The sequence below is a fragment of the Rhinoderma darwinii genome, chromosome 3, assembly GCF_050947455.1.
Source record: "Rhinoderma darwinii isolate aRhiDar2 chromosome 3, aRhiDar2.hap1, whole genome shotgun sequence".
NCBI classification, from domain to species: Eukaryota; Metazoa; Chordata; class Amphibia; order Anura; family Rhinodermatidae; genus Rhinoderma; species Rhinoderma darwinii.
In genome coordinates, this window is record NC_134689.1 from 181,514,429 (window position 1) to 181,535,756 (window position 21,328).

Sequence of the window (21,328 nt, forward strand, 5' to 3'; positions counted from 1 at the left end):
TTTGCCTGTATAGATAGTACAGCAGAGTCTGTGTTTTTTTTATAGCAACAGCAATAAAGAGGAGTTAATTGTCTCAGAATAGTTATAGACTATTAGGGCATGGCCACACGTGGCGGATTTCCTCCGCAACTGTCCGCATCAATGCCGCACCTAATCCGGGTTGCGGATTACGGCTGCGGATCTGCCCAAAATGTGCAGTAAATTGATGCGGACTAGCTGCTGCGGACTGCGGGAAAAGAGCTTCCCTTCTCCCTATCAGTGCAGGATAGAGAGAAGGGACAGCACTTTCCCTAGTGAAAGTAAACGAATTTCATACTTACCGGCCGTTGTCTTGGTGACGCGTCCCTCTTTCGGCATCCAGCCCGACCTCCCTGGATGACGCGCCAGTCCATGTGACCGCTGCAGCCTGTGCTTGGCCTGTGATTGGCTGCAGCCGTCACTTAGACTGAAACGTCATCCTGGGAGGCCGGACTGGAGACAGAAGCAGGGAGTTCTCGGTAAGTATGAACTTATATTTTTTTACAGGTTGCTGTATATTGGGATCGGTAGTCACTGTCCCGGGTGCAGAAACAGTTACTGCCGATCGCTTAACTCTTTCAGCACCCTGGACAGTGACTATTTACAGACGTCTCCTAGCAACGCTCCCGTCATTACGGGAGCCCCATTGACTTCCTCAGTCTGGCTGTAGACCTAGAAATACATAGGTCCAGCCAGAATGAAGAAATGTCAAGTTAAAAAAGCAAGACGCATCCGCAGCACACATAACATGTGCATGACAGCTGCGGACTTCATTGCGGAAATTAGAATCTCCATTGAAGTCAATGGAGAAATTCCGCCATGAGTCCGCCACTGCTCCGCAACAGACAGAGCATGCTGCGGACACCAAATTCCGGTCCGCAGCCAATGTTCCGCAGCGGAATTTTACGCATCGTCTAAACGAACACTGCTAAATTAAAGTGGAAGTCAATGGAGAAACGGCTCCGCTGCGGATTAACGCTGCGGAGTGTCCGCAGCGGAATTTAAGTGAAATTCCGCCACGTGTGAACCCAGCCTTAGGCTGGGTTCACACGACTACTTTACGTCCGTAATGGACGGACGTATTTCGGCCGCAAGTCCCGGACCGAACACAGTGCAGGGAGCCGGGTTCCTAGCATCATAGTTATGTACGACGCTAGGAGTCCCTACCTGTCCGCGGAACTACTGTCCCGTACTGAAAACATGATTACAGTACGGGACAGTTGTCCTGCAGCGAGGCAGGGACTCCTAGCATCGTACATAACTATGATGCTAGGAGCCCGGCTCCCTGTAGTGTGTTCGGTCCGGGACTTGCGGCCGAAATACGTCCATCCATTACGGACATAACATGGTTGTGTGAACCTAGCCTTAGACTATATTCAAATGGGTCAGAAATACTGAAGATTTTCCGTGTGGAATTTCTGTATGGAAAATCTGCAGCGGATTATAGTTCCAGCCATGTGGATGACATTTAAACAAATCTCATCCCATGCTGCTAAACATTTTCCGTATGCAAATCAGAGCATTCTCTCGATTTTCAAAACCGCAGCATGCTCATTCTGTTCTGGATGTTCACTGCAGATTTCAGCCTTTTACATGTAGAAGGGGTGAATTCCCCAGCAAAACATGCACATAGAATGTGTGTATTTTGCTGCAGAAACGCTGCGGAAGCGCTGTGGATACGCTGCAGAATATGTGTAGCATTTCAGTCCCATGTGAAACCAATCTAAGCAGATTTTGGGAGTATATTTGAAGTAAAAACCAGGAATGCAACTTAAACCGAAGAAATATATAAACCCTTATAGGACCTTATAGGTCTGCTCTACTGGATACAATTCTGTTTTTGGCATAATAAATGCATGCAAAATCTGCAGCAAATCTGCATTGAGTAAACAAGGCCTTAGAGTACAGTCACACGTGGTTTGGCACAAAATTTGCAATAGTAATCATACCTCCCAACTTTCAAATATTGCATAGAGGGACAACTCACGCGGCGTGCATAGCACGTTTTTTGTACCCTATTAAGCCACACCTCTAACCCCGCCCAATACCCGCCCATATACACCCGGTTCAGACCACATAGTATTATGCTCCCATAGTGCCTCCACACACTATAATGTCCCAAAGAACCCCCCATACAGTATAATGACGTTACAGCTGCCCCCCACAAAGTATAATACCTCATAGTGCCTCCCACACAGTATAATGCCAAATAGCTGCCCGCACACAGTATAATGGCCCCATAGCTGCCCCCATACAGTATAATGCCCCCATAGATGCATTCATACAGTATAAAGCCAACACAGATGCCCCCCATACAGTATAATGCCCATAAAGATACCCCATACAGTATAATGCACATAAAGATGCCCCCATACAGTATAATGCCCACACAAATTCCCCCATACAGTATAAAGTCAACACGGATGCCCTCCATACAGAATAATGCCTCATAGCTGCCCCCATACAGCATTATGCCCTCATAGCTGCCCGCATACTGTATAATGCCTCCATAGCTGCCCTTATACAGTATAATGCCCACACACAAGCCCCATACAGTATAATGCCCCATAGCTGCCTCCGTACAGAATAATGCCCACACAGATGCCCCATAGTGTATAATGCCCCCATAGCTGCCCCCATACAGAATAATGCCCACACAGATGCCCCCATACAGTATAATGCCCACACAAATCCCCCATACACTATAATGCGCACACAAATCCCCCCATACAGCATAATGCCCCCAAAGCTGCCCAATACAGTATAATGCCCCATAGCTGCCCCATACAGCATAGTGCCTCCACAGCTGCCCCATACAGTATAATGCCCCATAGCTGCCCCATACAGTATAATGCCCCCATAGATGCACCCAATACAGTATAAAGCCAACACAGATACCCCCCATACAGTATAATGAGAATACAGATGACCCATACAGTATAATGCCAAAACAAATTCACTCATCCAGTATAATGCCCCATAGCTGCCCTTATACAGCTTAATGCTGTATAGCTGCCCCATACAGTATAATGCCTCCATAGCTGCCCTCATACAGTATAATGCCTCCATAGCTGCCCTCATACAGTATAATGCCCACACAGATGCCCCCATAGCTAATCCCATAGAGTATAATGCCCCATAGCAGCCCCCATACAACATAATGCCCTCATAACTGCCACGATACAATATAATGCCTCCATAGTTGCCCTCATACAGTATAATGCCACCAAAGATGCCCCATACAGTATAATGCCTCCATAGCTGCCACCATACAGAATAATGCCCACACAGATGCCCCCATACAATATAATGCCCCATAGCTGCCCTTATACAGCATAATGCCCAGATAGCTGCCCCCATACATTATAATGCCCCCTTAGCGGCTACCATACAGTTTAATGCCCCCTTAGCTGCCACCATACAGTGTAATGCCCCCTTAGATGCCACTATACAATATAATGCCTCCTTAGCTGCAACCATATAGTATAATGCCCCATAGCTGCCCCATACAGTATAATGCCCCCTTAGCTGCCCCATACAGTAACATGCCCCCTTAGCTGCCACTATACAGTACAGTATACTGTCTCCTTAGCTGCCACCACACAATATAATGCCCCATAGCCACTCCATACCATATAATGCCCCATTAGTGGCCACCATACCGTATAAAGACCCCTTAGCTGCCACCATATAGTATAATGTCTCCTTAGCTACCACCATACATTATAATGCCCCATAGCTGCCCCATATGGTATAATGCCTCCTTAGCTGCCACTATACAGTATAATGTCTCCTTAGCTGCCCCCATACAGTATAATGCCCACTTAGCGACCCCCATACAGTATAATGCTGCCTTAGTGCCTAATAAAAAATGAAGTAAATAAATACTTACCATTCTCACATGGGGAGGAGATTCATCTGCTCCTCTGCTCTGTACTATGAGTGGCTCATTGCAGACAGACGCAATGACGTCACTGCATCGCACCTGTCTGTGCTGAGAGGCTCACAAACTCTTAACGCAGTGAATTCTGAAGCAGGGAGGAGCTGATGATTCCTTGCTTCAGCATTGGTTTTAAATGTATCTGCGTCCTGAGGACACAGATACACTTGACACCAGGACATACCACTGGCCACCCTGGTCAGTAGGACACCGCCAGCGATCCGGGACTTTCCTGCAGAATCCGGGATGGTTGGAAGGTATGAAGTAATTCCGCTGCGGAATTTGCTGCTCGTCTGCAACTCATTTTTAATTTGACCTTAAAAAGCTTTTTTGGGTAGATGGTTTCAAAAGGATATCAAATTCCACCATGCTTCAATATTGTTACATATTGAAACATGAAAAAGTATAATGCCCCATAGCTGCCCCCATACAGCATAATGCCCTCATAGCTGCTCCCATACATTATAATGCCTCCATAGTTGCCCTCATGCAGCATAATCTCCATATAGGGTTAAAGGGTTAAGACCGGGGAGGCTGCTTAGATAACACCCTCAGAGGTGGCATAGTCAAACCGATGGAGTAGTACAGTGGGTCCACAACCCACTGGTCCTAACAGACCAATCTTTGGTTACGGCTCTAGCTTCTGATTTAATAAATACGGACATTTTTACATGTTGGATATTTAGGGTATGTGCACACGATAACTGCATTTTCGTCTAAAATTACGGAGCTGTTTTCAGGAGAAAACAGCTCCGTAATTTCAGACGTAATTGCATGTACTCGCGTTTTGCGAGGTGTCAATTACGGCCGTAATTTTGAGCTGTTCTTCATTGGAATCAATTAAAAACGGCTCAAATTACGTCTCAAGAAGTGTCCTGCACTTCTTTTGACGAGCCGTCTTTTTTACGCGTCGTCGTTTGACAGTGACGCGTAAATGACAGGTCGTCGGCACATTACGTTGGCAAACCTATTCAAATGAATGGGCAGATGTTTGCCGACGTATTGGAGCCATATTTTCAGAAGTAAATCAAGGCATAAAACGCCTCGTTTATGTCTGAAAATAGGTCGTGTGAACCCAGCCTTACACCAACAGTTTTGGATTTCTCTTTGATACATCCTATTTCTTTCTTTCTAGAATGAGAAGTAAAACCATATCTCATGAAAATACAATTTAACCAATGCCAAAATCATGGTTGAATGTGTTTTCCTCTACTACACTTTTAACTTAACAAACATAAACAATCAAGCCTCCATTGGATGTGTCCGGGGCAGGTACATGTAAAGCTCCAAAGAGAATAGAGCAGCACTTCTACATTCCCACTCTACTTCCAATAAAGATAAGAACATCAAGGGAGATCCAGGAGTTTAAACTTCCAGTTTTGAAACATCTCTTTTCCACTTCCTCTGTTCTTTATAGAATTATAATTCTAACCTTATGTCACCTGAATGCATGCTTGGAGGTGTTCTCCACTACTTCACTACCCTTCCACCAGAGCAACCAAGGTAAATGGTCTGGTCTCCACTGTTTATGTTCTATGCAGGTATGTCTATAGCTCTGTAGGGAATTGAGCTGCACCTTCACATCACCACTCTATTCCCCATACAGGAACAAATATCAAAGCAGAGCCAGAAGTGCCAGTAGTGAAGAACCCCCTTTAAAAGTTTTGATTTTATTTTCACGAACAGAATTGGACAGCAAAGTGGGAATAATTTATGATTAAACATTAAAGTTTCCCTTTAAGTCTCCCCAACACAGAAACATTTTCCTATTCAGTTTGCACTATACAGACATATTGTTGTGATTAAAACCTTATTTACACAGTGTTTTTCCGTGCATTAAGTTTTTAAAAGCCAAAACCAAAATTGGATCCATGACAGAGAATAATAAATGTTTATTTTATAATTCCCATCTGTTTAGGATCTGTTAACAAACCACAGTGTGTGTGTGTGTGAACGAGGCCTAATTTGGGGTGACAAGCAAATAAGTGTCGTGAAATTTATTGTTATGGAATACAATCAAAAACTTTGTAAATCCTATTGTTATCAAAATGCTGCCATTCTAAACTAGAAGTTGTGATAAACATATTCACAATTACACTTAATAGTAATATTGGTGAGGAGATAAAGAATGAAATGGTTTAATATAATAATAATTATAATAATAATAATACAAACCTAAATAGTGCTGAGATTACCACACCTTCAGCTCTCATATATACTTGGAATGAAACCATCAGTCAAGCAAATACAATGTAACTCCTTTTTTTTTTTACAATGGCACACACAAAATACGGACGATCATATTTTTAAGTAACATCATATTTACAAGTAAATATAGAAATTCAGATTCAATTAAACAGGAAATCTATCATTATTTACCAAATACATTTCCAAGATACATTTAGTCAATATAATTGCATTCCAAACTGGTCTACAAAAATTTACCAATCCTAGTACTTACAGTCAAAGACTGGATTCGAAGCAGAGTGACCATTTTTATAACAATGCCAAAGTTACAGCAGCAGAAATATTTTTCTAGTGTCACCAGTACCAATGCACAGTAGATTCAGAGTGGAAGCAGAAAAGAGAAGTGGCCAATATGTGTATTTCCTAAAATCTGGTTGCAATAATAGGCTACATGGAAGACATGACTATGCATTTTGTAAAGGAAAAAAAAAAATTTGAACATAGTTTAAGGACAATGCAGTACAAAGTATACACGTACGCTTATCAGAGGGATTTCCTATTGTCTTAAAATTCTAATTTTAAGGAGAAAAGTAGAAAAAATAGATTTCCTCTGTTACCGTGACTTTTTAACCCAATGTGTAAAACACAGGACAATAATTGTGTAAACTAGTAAATTACTGTGTGTGTGTTTTTAAGGATTAAAAATGTTAATGATGAGGTATATTTTGCAAATTAACATACTTTATCCCATTATTTGCAGATATGCTATTTTGAGAGGCTAGCTTACCAGCAACCAAAATAGTTGCAACAATGGTGTGATAGTAGACACAGTAATGGGCCTAATCTATGAAGACTAAAGAAGAAAAAAAAGACAAAGGAGCAATTAGACGACAACTTTCGTTTTCTTGTGCATTTAAAGAGGCTCTGTCACCAGATTTTGCAACCCCTATCTGCTATTGCAGCAGATAGGCGCTGCAATGTAGATTACAGTAACGTTTTTATTTTTAAAAAACGAGCATTTTTGGCCAAGTTATGACCATTTTTGTATTTATGCAAATGAGGCTTGCAAAAGTACAACTGGGCGTGTTGAAAAGTAAAAGAACAACTGGGCGTGTATTATGTGCGTACATCGGGGCGTTTTTACTTCTTTTACTAGCTGGGCGTTCTGACGAGAAGTATCATCCACTTCTCTTCAGAACGCCCAGCTTCTGGCAGATCACGCTGTGACGTCACTTCCCCAGGTCCTGCATCGTGTCAGACGAGCGAGGACACATCGGCACCAGAGGCTACAGATGATTCTGCAGCAGCATCAGCGTTTGCAGGTAAGTCGATGTAGCTACTTACCTGCAAACGCTGATGCTGCTGCAGAATCATCTGTAGCCTCTGGTGCCGATGTGTCCTCGCTCGTCCGACACGATGCAGGACCTGGGGAAGTGACGTCACAGCGTGATCTGCCAGACGCTGGGCGTTCTGAAGAGAAGTGGATGTACGCACATAATACACGCCCAGTTGTACTTTTACTTTTCAACACGCCCAGTTGTACTTTTGCAAGCCTCATTTGCATAAATACAAAAATGGTCATAACTTGGCCAAAAATGCTCGTTTTTTAAAAATAAAAACGTTACTGTAATCTACATTGCAGCGCCTATCTGCTGCAATAGCAGATAGGGGTTGCAAAATCTGGTGACAGAGCCTCTTTAAAGTGCAGAGAAAATTATGTCCAGATAACTTTTATCAAATTCCGTAGGACAGCATTTAAAAAAACATGTACCGTATATGTCGGCGTATAAGACGACTGGGCGTATAAGACGACCCCCAACTTTTACCCTTAAAATATAGAATTTAAGATATACTCACCATTTCGTGCAGGAGCGCTTCACTATGGACATCGGCGGCAGGACCCAGGACTCTCTGTCTCTTTGAACTCGCGCATGCGCAGATAGGCTGCTTCATCGCGCGAGATCTAAGAGGCAGGGAATGAGAGTAAAGGGAGATCTACGGAGGCTTACAGAGATGTTCCCTGGCGGCTAATACCGGCTTCCCTCAGATCCGTGGCGGATTCCGTGCATCCCAGGAGCCTGTGTACCGGACTGCAGGCTCACAAGGTAAGAAACAACCTGTGTACAAGACAATATCCGGCATATAAGACGACCCCACACTTTTGAAATTTTTTTAAGGGTGTAAAAAGTAGTCTTGTACGCCGATATATACGGTATATGGCAAAAATACGTATGTTTTTTTAGCAGATTCTCTGTATATCTGACAGAGAAAAAAATGTATGCACCATCGGTGCCATAAAGGCTGGATTATAAGGAGGCTAAAGGAGCCATTGCTCAGGGGCCTCCATTATCTAAAGACCTACACCACCCACTTTACTCCAGTCCTTACAGCCTCCGAGCAGCTGGTGCAAAAGTTCAGCTTGGGCCCCCTCCCACCTATTATAAAATCAAAATCTCTTCCTGTATACAACTGTGTATACATGAGACAAGTAAGGACTCATGCACATGGCCCTATTAAACATAAATTAATGCAGTCATATATCGTATATAAATAATGGCACTATATACTGTAGATTGAAGAAAAACTGCAGCACTCGGATATCCAAAAAAGTGTTGGTCTTTATTCACCAAGCAATAAAAACTACAACGTTTCAACCCCTGTTGGGTCTTTGTCAAGCATAGTGATAGTAAATCAGTGCACTCTTTATATAACACATGTTAAATGACATCACTTCCTGAGCATATTATATATCAACAATAGTTAAATAACCCTTAAAAATACATCATCATGACTTCAAATATCTCCCACATCATCAAAGTGAAATACAATTATAAAACATGAATAGATTGCCAGTCTAATATCTATATATCAGTCAATTAAGATACATCCTGTGACACAAGTAAACTTAGATTTTGTGATTTTGAGCTTCATACATCTAGTACGTTTCAGCCGTCTTCCACCAATAAGGCGGTTGAGACATATATTCAACTGGTAAAAGATAGGATGCATAAATTAAAGGAATTAATGGGTAGCTCCTTAAAAAAGGCTAATTTAACTAAATTAGAAATTGATGCTCTCGATGCACTTGCTGCGGCCCATGACCTTACGATCAAGCCCGCCGATGATGAAGGGGGTGCGGTCGTGGTCAGGGCCACCAGCGACTACATCGATGAAGCACTTAGACAATTGGGAGATGTGCAAGTGTATAAAAAACTTGATTGTGACCCAAAATTTGACATCATGAGAAAGATTAAAATCGTTGTTGATAATGCATATGCTCTAGATTTAATTGATGTCAAATTATATGAATATTTACGGGTTGAAGACCCTAGGACACCGGTTTTATATTTACTCCCTAAGATTCACAAAAGTATGTGTAAACCACCAGGTAGACCAATTGTCTCGGGTGTTGGATCATTATTCACACCAATTGCTACATTCCTTGACCAGTTGTTACGCAAAGGAGCTGCAAAGTCTTAAGGCCCAAACCATGACTACTACCATTACTATTACATAGTGGCTGAATAATAGCACCATACTGTTACTGAATAATACTACCACATCATGACCACATATTACCACCACATAGTAACTGAATAATACCACCATACTGTTACTGAATAAAACCTCCACACCATGACCACATATTAGCACTGCAAACTGACTGAATAATGCCGGTATACTGTTAATGATTAAAAAACATTTTACAAAGACCAATATTACTACCATACAGTGACCTTATAGTGGTAGATATCAATTTTACACAGGAACTCTGCAGACCGTATAGATGAATACACTACAGTTAAATTCAGTGACTCCGTTTACTACTTCTCTGATTGGAGTCGTTCACTTTTCCCGTTTTTTCCACTAGGCCCAGACCACCATGAAGATTTCTACTAGCCACGACTTGTTTCTGTCCCACTCAATAATAGTGCCCCCACACAGTAATAGGAATCTTCTCAGTGCCCCCAAACAGTAATAGTGCCCCCCTCTGTGCACCTACACAGTAATAAAGCTACTTTTGTGCCTCCCCATAATAATAATGCCCGCCGTTGAGATTCTTCACAGTCATAATGTGTCCTTCATGTCCTTAGGGCAGTAATAATGCCCCCTTTATGCGCTTAACATAGTAATAATGGCCCATTTTGTGCCCACCACAGAGTAAAAATGGACACCTCTTACCCCAGTCAAAATTGCGACCGTTTCAACCCCTATAGCTAAAACCGTGGATTCCAGATCTCATTTTTCAGAGGTCCTTTGATGCAACTGTGGTGTTAGGCATTTTATATAAGTATGGTGTTTTTTCTGAATTTTTTTTCCATAGAGAAAAATGCACGTACAAAATGACCCTAAACAAAAAAAAAAATGCAGCTAAAAACACAATGCATTGCATTTTGTTTTTACACACGAAGTGTGCGTGAAGACGGCCTTAGCAATTCTACAATAGATCACAGCAGCAGCATGGAACTCAAATTCTCCACCATTGCCCTTAAAGTGTATTAGCAAAATACAAGCAATAGCCAGGAAAGCAGTTAGTGACTGCTGAAGAACTGACAGGGAAGCTGTGGAAATCTGATTTCCAACTACTTTCCTACTCATAAAGGAATTCCCTGCAGATTTCCCTTAGGTTTAACAAAGGTGTGTTGGCACAACAAAAATGTTGGCGGCGATGACTGATCCGTCGCATGACAGACACCAACGGGACCCAATGGAACAGATTGACTTTAATAAGTTCCGTCTGGTTTTCGTTGTGGTGCCCGTCATTTTTCCGGTCAAAATAGCGCTAACGGAGCCTCCAACGCAGTTGTTAACTTAGACCAAATTAATGAACTAAAACCTGAGTGAATTACACAACCATTCATTGCAGACAGTAGTATGGAAAGACAAAGGAAATGCAAAACAGGAATTTAATTAATAAGGGAAACATCTGCTATTGATTCATAAAAAGTCATTGACCACTTCTCCATTTGCAATAAGATAGTACAAGCTTATAGAACACAGGGAACATGTCCTATTAGCTATCTATTCTTCTAATGCAGACACATATTTCAGCTCTTCCCATAGAAAACTGATGTAAAGATGGAAGTGTTTATTTTATGGCAATAATATACAGCAGTGAATAATAATGACAACTTAATAGCTTAACCCCTTAATACCGAAGGTATTTTAAACCTTAGTGACCAAGCAATTTTTTACGTTTTTCTATCGTCGCATTCAAAGAGCAATAACTTTTTTATTTTTGCATTGACATAGCTGTATAAGGACTTGTTTTTTTGTGGGACAAGTTGTATTTATTAATTTTTTTAAAGTATGTATTTTTTATTTTCCAACAATTACAGACAAATGAACAAAAATTCAACATGTCCCATGGCAATAGCATCTATGAACACTAATATCATTATGTTGCAGAAAATATAAACTACAAGTCATATAAATTATTGCAAAAGATCCTCGTTAGAACAGGAACAGTATGAGAGATTTTACCCCAAAAACAAAGGGAAAAAGTATCAATATTCATAGGACATGTAACACACAAAATAAACCATAAAGAAAGGGGGAGGGAGGGATAGAAGAGAGAGGGGGGAGATGGACACGTGTATCCCCCGCAGTACCACAATTCCATATTGATACTTAAGGAATCATATCATGATTGGTGTCACACCAGACAGCTGATGCTCCAGGTACCAAGTTGAGGTGCCAAAGCATGCAATTAGCTTTTGTTTAATGTGGAGCGGTAAGAAAGGTATAAAATTCTCCCACAGCTTGAAAAATCCCTCAGTTTTGTGCTCTTTCCGAAGGGAGGTTTCCACCCACTCCATTCGGAAAAGGTAAGATAGTTTTTCCAGAAAAATACGGTGTGTGGGGGGTGTGTTAGTTATCCAAACCTGGAGAATTGCCTTCCTAGCAGCCGCAGAGACATAGTACAACAGTTTTTTGTGATGGTTCGGGATAAGGAGCATGGAAGATGGTAGGATCCCAAAGAGACCCCACTTTTGGGTTGAGGGGCATTGTATGGACAGGGTGTTTGACACAAAATATTGTATCTTTCGCCAAAAGTTAACAATAGTTGGGCATAACCAGAGGCAATGTAATAAGTCTGCATGCGGTGCTCCACACTTTAAGCATGAATGGTCAGAGGAGTTACCCATAAGAAAGCCCCTGTAAGGGGACACATAAGCCCTATGAGCTATTTTAAAAGACATCTCCCAGTACATGGCTGATGGGAGGTATTTGGCAACCGTAGTTACAGATGATAGGATATCGTCATGAGTTATGTGATCTAAGTGGTCAACTTAGTAAGATACACCCGATCGTGATTTAGCGTAGTCCAATGGCTGTCTTAAAATGTTATAGTATGTAGTGATTAGTCTCTTTCTGCATTGATGAGATGGAGTTAAGTGACAGAAGAAGTCATCCCAGTCTTGATCTTGTATGTGGCTAATGACCTTGTGAGCATAGCTACAGGCCTGCATATAATAAAATGGGTGTTGGCAAAAAAAATCAAATTGAATACGTAGTTCATTAAATGCATAGGGGCGGAGAGTGAGCATGTTAATTATCTGACTCATACCTGTCAACCCCCTCCGAGCCCATCCACGAAAGACCCCATGGGGAATGGCGTTTTGGAAGTCAGAGTTATGGATCCAAGGAAGGAGTAGGGAAAATCTAGTGTTTAATTCTAAATGCTGTCTAACCTTGGTCCATGTCTTCCAGGAGGACATGACTAGGGGATTAGCCCGTTGATCAGGCGATAGAGCCGAGTAGGGAGTATGTAGAAGACATGTTAAGGAAATGGGTCTGGAAAATTGGAGATCTAATGTCGAATCAGTAAAGCAGGAGCTGCCGGTTATACAATCTCCAATCACTCGCAGTTGAGCTGCCATGTTGTATAAATGAATCTGGGGGAAATTAATCCCACCATGTTAACGGCGTTGTTGCAATATGCAAAGAACAAGTTGTATTTTTTAATAGCACCATTTTTAGGTACTTATAATTTATTGATTAACTTTTATTAACTCTATGTGTGGGGTAATAGTAAAAAAAAAACTTAAATTTTGCCACTTTTTCGTGTCCTAAATTTACACCATTAACCATGTGGTATAAATAACATAATAACTTTATTCAGCGGGTCGTTACGATTGCGGCCATACCAAATTTATATAGTTTTCTTTATGTTTTACCGCTTTTACACAGTAAAAACTTTTTTTTCTAAATTATTTGTTTTTGTGTCACCATATTTTAAGAGCCATAACTTTCCGCTGATGCAGCTGTATGAGGGCTTTCGTTTTGCGGGACGACGTGTAGTTTTTATTGGTACCATTTTGGAGTACATGCGACTTTTTGATCACTTTTTGTCAAATTTTTTTGAAGGCAGGATGAACAGAAAACAGCAATTCTGGCACTGATTTTTATTTTATTTTTTTACGGCATTCACCGTGCGGTTAAATAATGCAATCAGTTTTATATTTGGGGTTGTTACGGACGTGACAATACCAAATATGTGTAACTCTTCAATATTCTTGATTAAATAAAGCATTTTGTAAGGGGAAAAGATTTGTTTTTTTTTTGTTTTTTTTCTTGGGACTTTTATTTATTACACACTTTATTAAACTTTTTGAAACTTTTTTTTAGTCTCACTAGGGGGCTTTACTGTGCGATCTTTTATCTATTTTATCGCTTCTGCATTGCAGTGTTATTGTGTCAATGTAAAACTGACAGGCATCTGTTAGGCCCAAGTTTGTGGAACAGCTTAGGGCCCAGGGGCTTACATATCGCCGGTGCAGCCAGTTCGGCTGCACAGGGGCCCGGAGGGGGTGGGGGTCCGCTCAGCTGCCCTAAACACTGTGCGAATAGATCGGCACAGGGCCCCCATCCTATCTGGGCCCCCATGCCCGAGGCATAAGGAGGACCGAGCTTCCCGGCATCTAACATTTATGGTCCGGGCAGCACAGGCCCCCTCAGGACCCAGATACAATTAAATACTATAGGCTCTGACTCCCTGCACAGGCCGGTGTGATGATGTCACGGTATATAGAATTGTTGTTTTTGTTTTGGGGGGCTGTGTGACAATATATACAAGGGGAGTGGGAGAAGCTGTGTGACAATATACAGGGGGGTAAGGAGCTGTGTGTCACTATATACAGGGGGGAGGGAGCTGTGTGTCACTATATACAGGGGGGAGGGAGCTGTGTGTCACTATATACAAGGGGAGGAGGGGTTTCTATGTCACTATATATAAGGGGAGGGGGGCTGTTTCATTATATACAAGGCGAGGGGGGAGCTGTGTGACACTATATTCAAGGGGAGGGGGAGCTGTGTGTCACTATATACAAAGGGGGGCTATGTGGCATTATATACAAAGGGAGTGGGGAGCTGTGAGCTGTGTGACACTATGTACATGTGGAGGGGGGAGCTGTGTGCCACTATATACAAGGGGAGGAGGGAACTGTGCGTGACTATATTCAAAGGGTGACTGTGTGGCACTATATACAAGTGGGAGCTGTGTGTCACTATATGCAAGGGGAGGGAGGCTGTGTGTCACTATATACAAGGGGGAGGGAGCTATGTGTCACTATATACAAGGGGAGGATTGGCTGTGTGTCACTATATACAAGGGGAGGGGGCTGTGTGTCACTATATACAGGGAGAGGGAGCTGTGTGTCACTATATACAAGGGGAGGAGGGACTGTGTATCATTATATACAAAGGGAGGCTGTGTGGCATTATATACAAGGGGAGGGGTGCTGTGTGGCACCATATACAAGGGAAGCTGGAGCTATGTGGCACTATATACATGGGGAGGGGGAGCTGTTTGGCACTATATACAAGGGGGGGCTGTTCACAGAACGCTCGTTGCCGACAATTGCTCTGTGTAAACAGGGCAGCGATCAGCAGATGAACGAGCAAATTCTGGTCCATCTGCTAATCGTATCGTTTTAAAAAAGTTAAATATTATCGTTGTTGGCAGCACAGCTCCCTGTGATGGCTCGTCTCCATATATGGCTCCTTGTGACAGGAACAAACGAGCGCGAATCAACGAGGTGTCTCGTTGATCGCGCTCGCTGCACCGGCCAAAATCGTCCAGTTTAATAGGGCCTTTACACAGAACAACAGATAAATCTACTGACTGAAACAATTACATTCAGAGTACAAGAAGGAAAGTTGTCTATTCTCATGTGAGGCAAGAAAATGTGTCGCAGTCCACGGGCTGTGGGTCACTACGATTGGGAAGAAGGTAACGAACACATATAGAACATTTATGGTTAATTATTCTCTTATATATTTCCTATTGGATTAAACATTAGTTGCTAAATGATTGTGGTATGATTTACACAGCAGTAATGGCCTGGTTACATGAAGACATGTCTGAAAAAATGCTAAATAAAAAAAGGCATTAAACACTATGTTGTAAATTTAAGAAAACCTATACAATGAATTGAAGTCCCCTGAAATTGAACAGTCACGGCTCAGCTGAAATGAATAACTTCCATAGCTCTCCAAGTGCATTGTTCACACTACATGTTTATTTACTGGACTGTTCATCAACATAGATATCATGATAATGATAAATGACTGGATATTCATGAATCTTCAATGTTTCTATATAAAGCTACACAGTTCCCATGATATTTATCCCATTGTTAGAAAACTTTAATTTCATCTACTGGTTCAAGGAAATGTGAATCAAGCATGAAATTATATTTCAGTGATGAATGTACCGATTGTTCAAAGACCTTTTCTAAACTTCAGTGGAAACCCAGAATCAAATGCAGATAGAGCACACTGGGATTTGATTTAACATACGCCCATTGACCTAAATGACAAATTTTGTTAAGCTCACTAGTTTTGGTTCTTCTGCAATCTCTGATATAAGCAATGCTCAAAAGTTAAGAACATACAAAGACAGCAATTTTATTTAAGGCAAATGGCACAATCTGCGGCTTGTTGTAGTTAAGTTCCCCAAACCTAGGAAAGAAAGGTATCAATTGTTGAAATTGTAGTCTAAGCATGTACTGCTGAAGTTCATTGTGTATAGGTTCATTACTGTCTAAAAGATGTACAACATAATTACACTGTAATGGTAAAAACAATATGCATCCAATATGTATCTAATAATTCAGTCTTGGGCCATCTAGTAAAAATATGTGTACGTTAAACACATATATCTTTTATTTTACATGGGAGTCTATCGGCATTGTATGACTAACGCATGGCATCCATTGGAGACATCTGTCGAAGGTATACATTTTTTATGTTTATTTAAAGGGTAACTGAACGTTCAACAAACTTTTGACATGTCAAAGTGACACATCAGAAGTTTTGATTGGTGAGGGTCTAAGCACTGAGACCGCCACCAATCGCTAAAACAAAGCTCCAGAAGCACTCGTGTGAGCACTGAGCCACTTCGTTTCTATTCGGCTTTTTCTGAAAATCGATGTAGCGGTGTATGGGTTCAATAGAAAGTCTATGACATGTCAGAAGTTTGTTGAAAGTTTAGTTATCCTTTAACATCTCGCTTCATAAATCATTGGATATGATGGGGCTTAGAATTAAGTTAAGGAGGGACACATCTATACTATAGGTCAAAAAGAAAGATGCAGTGATTGAATTGGATTGGAAAACTTTATTAATCCCAAAATGAAAATGTATGTATCACAACAGTCTTCCATAAAAACAATACAGTTAGACAACAAAAGTAAGCATTCAACCATAAACACATAACATACAAGTAGGCACAAAAACATTTGTAGATACATAGCAATTAACAAAAATTATAAAAATATAATGATATATATGATATTAAGTTACGGCTGCCCTAAAAATCCAATAGTTTTAATGATCTATTGTATGCCACAATGGCTGATGGCGCAAAGGATTTCTTAAACCTCTCTTTGTTACACCCCAATTGAACAAAACGATTACTAAAAGTGCTTCCCTGGTTTATAAATAATCGGAGTAACGGATGCGATATGTTTCCCAAAATTGCTTTACACTTAGTTAAATTCTCCGTTGTAATATTACTTTTGGACTATCCAGTGGACCTACCACCACCAAACTTGCTTTCCTAATAAGCTTATTTAGTTTATTGGCATCTGCACTCCAGAAACTACTTCCCCAAGACACCACTCGCTACTACAGATTGGTAGGACATCTCTAACATTTTGCTGCACACTTCCAAAGACTTCAATTTCTTTAGAAAACAAAGTCTACTCATCCCCTTTTTGTAAACTTTCTCCGTATTACACCTCCAATCTACTATGAATAATTAAAATCAGATGCATATAAAGTAAACAAAAATGGGGACAATGCAGTTCAACAATGCTCAATACGGTGGCCGAATAATTTTTACCCCACTGTACAAGCTGTGGTCTATTTACCAGATTATCCAACTGATCATCCCCCTCTCTACCTGCATAGCACACAATTTCCTACCCAATAAATGCGGCTGTGTTGTATTGAATGCACTTGAGAAATGATAAAAGATTATGCTCACAACAGTGTTGTTTTAGGCATGCTTCATGGACAAATGTCTAGCAGGATCTCTGCCGTGACATCGTATGTACTTCAAAGTCTATGCACTCTATGGACCTGCATCTCTGTGGCCTGTGTAAACACTGGCTGCAAGTAGTGGTCCCTGAGATGAGCTTTTGGAGACCACAAACAGTACATTAATACAATAAAGGTCTCATGTATGAGGAAATCAGCAATAGGCAACATGGCAGCATTTTCAGTTTTGTTACATGGGCCTGTACAATATGCAATAGTGTAGGAAATTCATATCATGTCCCAAATAAAATGTATCCTTTGTTTACGGTGTTATTCCTGTTGTGTGTAAATTGGTTGCTGAGAAGGTAAAGCAAACCTGGTATGAGTACATTCACATGCGGAACATTTGTTGCCGAAATTTCTGCGACTGAAAATCAGTTCCATTCATCGGAATGGGGTTGTTTCAGCATCATGTGCATGGATTTTTACAAGTTCCATTCAGATGAAAGGGACAGTCACAGACATTTCTGCAACACATCTGCTGCATGTGAATATACCTTAAGACAGGGTTCCCACGTAGCGTAAATGCTGCAGAATTTCCACAACGGAATTCTGTATGGAAATTTCACAGCATTTACAGTAGCAGCAAAGTGGATGAGATTAAGAAAATCTCATGCTTATGCTGCAGGGAAAAAAAAGCAGTGTAAACGTTATTAAATTGACCTGCGGTGCGGAATTTAAATCACAGCATGTCAATTTATGCTGCATTTTCGTTGGTTCACTGTTGGGTTTTCCCCATTGAATTCAATGGGGATGCAAAAACCCGCAACAGAAAGCCATGTGTTGCGACTTTTGCAGCGGAAACCATGCAAAAATCACTACTCGTTAAAAAAATCATACTTACCCAGAACACTCTGCTTCTTCATGCAGTCCAGCCTCCTGGGATGACGTTTCATCCCATGTGACCACTGCAGCTACTCACGGGCTGCAGCATCACATGGCCTGAAACGTAATCCAGGGAGGCCGGACTATGCGAAGAAAGAAGAGGGAGGGGGTAAGTATGGACTTTTTTTTCTCCTTGCGCTGCATTCCGCAGCAGAAACTCAGTTAAAAAAACCAGTGCGGTATTTCGAACAGAAGGTCCTGCGGGTTCCAGGTCGGATACGCTGCACAGTTTTTACGCAGTGTATTCGACCCGTGGGAACCTGGCCTACGTCTGGTTTCCCACAGTGCAGATTTGCTGCAGATTTTTCATATATTTTTTAAATAAAACCAGGAACAGAACCTAAACAGAAGAAATATAAGGGATGTCCTTATAAGTCCGCGCTCCTGGATCCAATTCTGCTTTTTGGCTTAAAAAATGCAGGCAAAATCTGCAGTAAATCTGCACTGTGGGAACCAAGCTTAATACTATCATGGTTATACAGTCCCAAAACATTGATATGAATATTTGCATTCTACTCTAATACAATACAGCCGCACACATCAACCTACGTTTTAAGTTTTGAGTCTTAAATATATTTTGTTTTGTAGCGGGTCTGTGTTCTCCAGTTTTCTACCAAAAATTACCACATTTAATGTAATAGCTGCTTCTCGTGACAGGAAATATTTAAACTTCAAAGTTATGGAACATGTTGTTTTCTGGACTTATTCTGTTAGGCAATAAAAAATAATGTGCACAAAACTCAATTACAGCTAAGTGATGATTATTGTGTTCATTAAATTATATGGTTCTACAGGTACTAACAGCACTTGTAAAAAGAGAAAAATTATAGAATGATCAGAAAGAACTCAGTTTGCTCAAATTCATGCCTGATATCTGTAAATCCAATCAGTTTCGCAAGTATTTACAAAAATTTTATATTAGTAATTGTGCACACTTTTAAGGGAGTGGACAATTTAATATCCAATTAAAACAGCAACGGACTTGATATGTTGTTAGGGTGCACGGACTTACATGGGATGGTCTCCACTCCCAAAAAATGTCCAAAGTAGTAGTTGAGAAAAAAGCATCCTTTTTCAAGAAAACAAATTTCTGTGCCACTCATCATTGTACAAATTTTATTTCGAGCTTGAAAAAGACCCAACTACTGCAAAGGGTCGTAATGTTGCTTCTAGTTTTTGTGCGATGGGCACAATAAAATTAATTCATTGAAAAATTATGCAGTTTTCTCAACTACTACTAAAGGAATGGACAATGTCTAAACTTTTCTCAGTGGCAGCATTAGGCTGGGTTCACACAACCTATTTTCAGACGTAAACGAGGCGTATTATGCCTCGTTTTAAGTCTGAAAATAGGGCTGCAATACGTCGGCAAACATCTGCCCATTCATTTGAATGGGTTTGCCGACGTACTGTGCAGACGACCTGTCATTTACACGTCGTCGTTTGACAGCTGTCAAACGACGACGCGTAAATGGACTGCCTCGGCAAAGAAGTGCAGGGCACTTCTTTGCCACGTAATTTGAGCTGTTCTTCATTGAACTCAATGAAGCACAGCTCAAGATTTACGAGCGTCTCAGACGCCTCGTAAATTACGAGGAGGAGCATTTACGTGTGAAACGAGGCAGCTGTAAACAGTCTGTCTTTTCACACGTAAATGCCTCTCATCGTGTGAACATACCCTTATATATGTATGGCCACTTTCACACGCAAGTATTTTGATCAGTGTTTTGCTTCAATATTTGTATTCTAAACTAGGAGTAGTCTCTACACAGAAAAAGTATAAGGGCTTATTTACACGAGCGTGTTAAACGTCCGTGGGACGGCCGTTGAAACAGCGGCCGTCCCACGGACCTAGGTAATTCAATGTGGCCGCTGTTTCAACGGACCGCGTGAAGGGTCCGTGCAAAAATAGGCATCACGCATCCCTCAATAGACTCTCAACTATGGGGGATGCGTGACATCGCTTCCCACAGCGCTGAGCACGGATGCACTTCAGACGTGAAAACCTGTAGTTTTTCATGTCCGAGATGCGCAGTGCTCGTGTAAATAAGGCCTAATGGAAATATTTGTGCCTCTTACATGTTTAAGACCCCCCTCCTAGTTTGGGCTTCCAAATACTGATGGACAATATTGACCAAAAATACTGCTTTGTGAAAGTGGCGTAGAGATCATACCAATGGTCACGGTCTTCCCCTGACAACTTTTTGTATAACCCTGCAATCTATAAAATAATCATCATACATAGTAACATACATAGTAACATAGTATGGATGAAAAAAGACAAATTTTACTCAAGTTCAACCAGAGGAGGGGAGACTTCTGTCAGCTTCTTGCTTTACTACTAAGGGTGTGACGTACAGTTAAGTTTTAAGCCCTATAACACCAAGTCAATTGAGCTACTGTATAGGATCAAACACAATATTTACATATTTTTTCATCTCCTTTTGGAATTTTCACTTTTTTTATTAGTCGTTGTGTAGCCTTGCTTTTTTGCATGTTTTTTTATGTTGTACTTTCTATATGTACTATTTTGGGTTGCTTGGGAGGGACAAGTAAAAAGAAGAGCAATTCTGCCAAATAATTATTTTTAAAACCTTAAAAAAGGTGTATCGAGATATATATATATATATATATATATATATATATATATATATATATATATATATATATATATATATATATATATATATATATCACTATGCTTGAGAAAGGTCCTAAGGCTGGACAGAAAAGTCGCATTTGATTGAATAA